Source organism: Glycine max, chromosome 3 (genome assembly GCF_000004515.6).
Source record: "Glycine max cultivar Williams 82 chromosome 3, Glycine_max_v4.0, whole genome shotgun sequence".
NCBI classification, from domain to species: Eukaryota; Viridiplantae; Streptophyta; class Magnoliopsida; order Fabales; family Fabaceae; genus Glycine; species Glycine max.
In genome coordinates, this window is record NC_016090.4 from 38,626,276 (window position 1) to 38,632,185 (window position 5,910).

The 5,910-nt window shown below is 27.4% G+C and overlaps 1 long non-coding RNA gene across 1 annotated transcript; it reads left to right on the forward strand.

Moving 5' to 3' along the window:
- The first annotated feature begins 857 nt into the window (after window positions 1-857).
- On the forward strand, window positions 858-1,894 carry LOC102665193 (uncharacterized). The gene is made up of 2 exons (XR_413650.4): window positions 858-1,009; window positions 1,132-1,894. It is a non-coding gene; the product is annotated as an uncharacterized lncRNA (long non-coding RNA).
- Window positions 1,895-5,910: the final 4,016 nt, after the last annotated feature.

Here is a 5,910-nt window from a genome sequence, read left to right on the forward strand (position 1 = left end):
TAATACAGTATTATACTACCATATTATATGATGAATGATGATGATTTAATTTTTTTTAAAAAAATTAATAAACACATACAAATATTTATGAATATTTGTTGCAATACATAGACTTGTTAACATATAAGCATGGTAATAGGGTGGATCAGGGTCAGATTTTGCTTACCCCATCCCTGTTCCCGCTCCTAAAATTTGATCAGGATGTAAATTTATTCCTATATCCGTCATCAATGGGGTTACTTAACATTTATTCTTATATCCGTCATCAATGGGTTCCTTAACATGCTTATAAAAATATAATTTTTCATAAAATAAAAAAGTTTAAATAATAGTTACAATATTTTTTTAGATGGTATATGACAACATAAAATTTAATTCAATAATTTTTAATTTTAATAAGTTATATATATATGTAACAATATTTTTATTAATTAGTTATTAGTAAAACAGGTTGAAATAAGATATTAATAATCAAATTTCCGCGAATCCAACTTTAAGGGTTGAAAAAAATTCAAACTCAATCTCAGTTCAAGTCAACTTAAATTTTGTCCATCAAGATTGAGACTTGCTGAGGACCCGGGTTCAGCCTCATCCTCATACTTATTAATATAAGAAGCTCGCTTTTTGGGACCTAGATGAGGGTGGGCAGTCACATGGCGATCACAAAGTGGAGTTGTTAAATTTCCCTTTCAGCACGCATTAATTTCCCTTTTAGTACCACCATTAACTTTACCGCATCAAATCATTATTGCCCAATTACTGCAGCCACAGGCTACAGGTGGACAAAAAAATTTCTTTACATTTGGTGGTAAAAAAAAATATAACTGGCTATAGTAGGTAATTTCAGTATATTTTATTTATTTTTCTTTCTTTTCTCAACTTGCTCCTCTGCTTTCATCTCTCTTTCAACCTTTTCACTCTCAATTTTCCAATCTTGAAACCTTCACACCACCATGACCAAGAAGCAAAAGCTTCAATCGCTGGCTTTGCAAATCGCTATCCATTATTGGTTTGTTTTCTTCTTCTTCTTCTCATCATCAATATTACCAATTCCTTTTTCTTTCACGTTTTGTGTTTGATTAATTACCAAAATAAAATAAAAAATAACGTTTACGTTTCAAACAATGACAGAGGACTTTCCATTCCAAGCTCACAAACCGCACATCCATACATGGCTCTCACTAACACTGCTCAGTAACAACATCAACATCACATTGTGGCATGGCCGTCACGCTTTCAACCCTTCTTCTCTCCTTCCTCGAACGCCTCCAACAAACAGCCTTCAAAACCTTTATGAAATCTGCAATCCCTCATCTCTTGCCATGGCTACAACACCGAGTCGTGACGGTTCACGGAGCCACTGCGAGATCCGAAATCCCTTTACGAAATCATCGAGATAGTGACAGTCAACTGAGTCTGGTGCGCGGACTCGCCGACGTGCTACTTTCGCGGTGCCGCCACAACCATGAAGCCGATCTTTGATGGTCTAGGAGCCTTATTGCAAACAAGGGGATAAACAGGAGAAGAGGAAACTCTAATCACAGAAACAGGGCCAAACAGATTGAAGCTTTTGCTTTTTGGTGATGGTGGTGTGAAGGTTTCAGAGAGGGAAATTGAGAGTGAAAAGGTTGAAGGAGAGATGGGAGCAGAGGGGCAAGCCGGAAAAGAAAATATACTGAAAAAACCTACTACTAATACTATAGTCGGTTATTTTTTTTACTATCAAACACAAAAATTTCTTTATCCACAGCCTGCGCCGTTTGGTTGAGTCACCAAAATCACCAAATTATTCTATTCTTTCAGATTAAGAATGTATATAGGACTACTCACATAGTGTGTTTGGAGGAGAACGAGAGAAATAATAATAAGAAGATATATAATAAATTTATGTTCATTTTATATATTTATACTATATTTTAGTTTTTTATTTATTTTCCGCATCTCAACTAAATACACTATTAGCTAGTACCCGACGATAGTTTTCTTGCGGATCTTCAAATGGATTTTCAAATGTTATTAAAATATATCAACTTATAAAGATTAAAATTATCAATATTGAACATTTCCAAAATTATTTAATTTATTTTATTATATTAAAAAAATAGTTCGACAACAAAATCATGGTTTATGTTTGAAATTTAAATTTTATGAATTGACCATATAATTTTTTTGACACTTAATCAATAAAAATGTTTTCATGTACAAAAAATAAAAATTAGTAAATTTACTGCATGTATAAAAGTTTCTATTTAAATGATAATGTAAGGGGTTACAATATTTTTAGTGGAAAATCTATTTTATATTCTTTTTGATTATTTTTTTTCCTACGATATCACATAGGACGCAACAAATTTTGTTTTTGGATTTTATTTCTAAAGAAAAAATAATAAATTATTTTTTTCTCAAATGATATTAAAAAACAATATTTTTTATAAAAATAAAATTCTTAACTTTTTTTTTCCTAAACCTAAGTCTCAGTAAAAAAATTCTTAAAATAAGTAAAAAATAATAATAAACAGAAATTCTTGAGTTCAAAAATGATGCTCAAGAAGAAGCTCTTAAATTGTTTGACATTTAATAATTTTATTTTTTTCATAACCAATGGGATCGTGAAACTTGGCTTCGGAAGACAAGCCTGTAGAGTTTTGACAAAATGTATTCAATGGGCCATGTGATGCGATGCGATTATTAATTATCCCTCTCATCAATGGCATGTGTAGGTGCCATGGAGTAAATGGAAATTTAACACTAACAAGGTTTTTAAAGAAGCGATTATGAAATTCATAAATATTTTCTTTTAAATATACGTATCCGTACAATGCAAGTGTATTACTACTATAAATTATGATATTGTAATAACTTTTATGTTTAATTCTGTAAGCAATATTGAAAAGTCGGTTTTATTAATACTTATTAATACTATTCTATTATAAATAAATCATTACATTTAAAATAGTTATTTCTTTCTGTAATCATATCAACTCTGAAAGAAAATTTATAAAATTTAATTAAATAAAAGTTATAATAAAGTTGTTAAAATGTCAATAAACTTTAATTATCTATTGATTTTAACATTTTGTACAGGATTTTTAACATTTTTATGTTGTCTGAATTTTATATGTATGTGTAAATTTTGTTAAAAAAAACAAAAAAGTTCACATAAAAGTATAAACAAACAAACTGGTTGATATGTACCAAAAAAAAAAAAGTTCACATCATTGTGGCTTTTCTGCCCAGTCATCATCATCCCCACCGATCCAGCTACCATGACTCCGTCAGCTGTATTTTTCACACTGAAATTACACACAGAATATTTGTTTTATTGGTAAATATTAATTATTAATATTATTAATAGAGGAGATTGAATTTGTGACTTTTTTTTTTAATTATCCAACCAATCTTATATGTTCGGAGAACTACATACAAGATCGTGAAAATGTTTTATTTTATTTTCAATTCAACGAAGTTATCGTGGAAATGTTGGAAAAAAAGTTTTATATATAGTAGATATCTAGAAGTGAAGTATACAAATTGATTTTATGAACTTCCCTTTCACATGAACCAGCATGATCAGTGGTCAAATTTACTACAAAAGAGATTAGACAAATTGATAAGGAGCAACCTTAGCATGGGACATGCTTCCAGTGGGATGAACATATAAATGAACTGAAGACAAATTATAATAAAAAAGGTGTTAAGGTTGTGCGGTATAAAAATGATTAATTAAAGATAATTTAAAAGAAAATAATTAATATTACATATACTAAAAAAGATATATAAACTTTTTAATGACTTGTCACTTAAGAATTATATACTTAAGTGGATTTAGGAAAAAATAGGATGAGTGATATTCTAAAAAAATTCATAGGAAGTACATCAATGAAAATAAAATATTTTGAAAAGTCTAACATTAGTTTATGATAACAATAATGATACTAAAAATAGTTTATTGTTGTGTTTATCATTAGAGTATGATCTTTTTTTATATGATGTGATTTGAGAATAAATCAAGTAAAAACTAATGAGCATTTGACATTAAAGGGATCAAGGTACTACAATAAAGAATGATAGTTAATACAAAAGAGATGAATCATGAATAAGAAGAAACACATATTAAGTCTTTTAGCCAGAAGAGACAAATAAATTGATTGAATATACATGAAATGAAATGAAAGAAATTCAAAAGATGTAAGTACATGCCTGAGGATAAAACATGATAAAAAATTATATTAATTTAAGAAGACAATCATTAATTTTAAAAGTGAGTGTGACAATCATACTAACTTGATTTCTAATATTCAATTTAGAGACTATTTTGAAATTTATTCATTTAAAGGACTTAATTGATTTTTAATTTTATGTAGTTTCACACACTTTTTTTTTTACTTTCCAAAGCCTGGACCGAAAAATTATAATAAAGGTTAATTGTGAGGTAAAATTTAATATTAGTTATAAAATATAATAAATAATTAATATTATACTTATTAAAATCATAAAACTATCAAATTATAATTATATAGTTAAAATTTAAAAATAACTCTAGACATCCTCTTGCTCGAGTGGTTGAGTGTACACATTCATGTAAATACCACTTAAGATGATAGCACTATTCACTATCAAATCAATTAAAACTATCTTAAGTTAAAAATATTTAATAATCTACGAATTATTTACTACTATTATTATTATTAAGCATTTATCTTTTAAATTTTTAATTATTGAACAATTCTTTACTAACTTTTACGTTTCTAAAAATCTTTAAATCTATTATATTAAAACAGTTTTATATAAAAGTAGCTTTTTTAGCACCATACAGGGATTAATTCAAGCTAAAGTTTTTCATCGTACTAATGATATTTTAAAATTTTGTCACGAAAATATTTATATTTGATTTATCAACAAGCGGAGCATGGAGATGACATCGTCATCAGTAACCCTGCCGGCCGGTTGTAAGTGAGTCTCACATGACGGCCGGTCGTAATGCTTTAAATTTAAGAAGTTTTATTTGAGAAATATTATAAACTTTTATACTGTTTTTAGTCAGAAATTATAATTTATAATATATTTTTTGACTTTCATAATAATTATCTAAAAAATTATATTTAATTAATTAATAAAAAATGCTATAAAATTGACATAATAGAAACTTTTACGACAACAGTATATACAAATTAGTGGTAAGATATGTGCATTGCACGTTTTTTAAAAAATAAATAAAAAGGAGAGAGAGTAAAAAAGTGAGTAAAATAAAATTAAAAAATATAAAAAATCATCATCATCACGTAGCAACGACTAAACAGTTTTAATAGCACTGAACAATTTTTGTAATACTATTGAATATTGATAATTTTGACTTCTTGTCGTTGCTAGCTTGTGATATTCATCCATGGATACACAAAAGATAGGCTAATGTAGAAATTCTTTTTAGTTATGTAAATTATAAAATTTCAAACCAATAAGAGTGATTTACAGTTGTTGTAAATTGTATATAAATACTAGATACAGCAGGTAAAGATAGACCCAACATTTGAGACATAAGGTTCTACTTTTCAAATCTTAAATGTACGTACTCATTTACTTTCAATGCATTTTTCTTTACATTTCTTAGTTCAATTCTTATTTTCAGTCTCTTTTTATTTTATTTTTTGACTGGAAGTCTCTTTTTTATTTTCAATTTGCACTTATAATGTATATTTAAACACAAACTTAGAGTTAAAGAGAAGTTAATTGCCCTTCCCAAAATGTTTTTTTTATGAAAAATATTATAGACATTTTTTTCCACGTAAATACATACTCATGCACGTGACAACAACAAACTTCTCCATATTTGTATGAAATTGTTATATTTTAATTCAAGAAATACTACCAACATACTCTTGAATAATTTTTTTTTATTAATACTCTTATTTT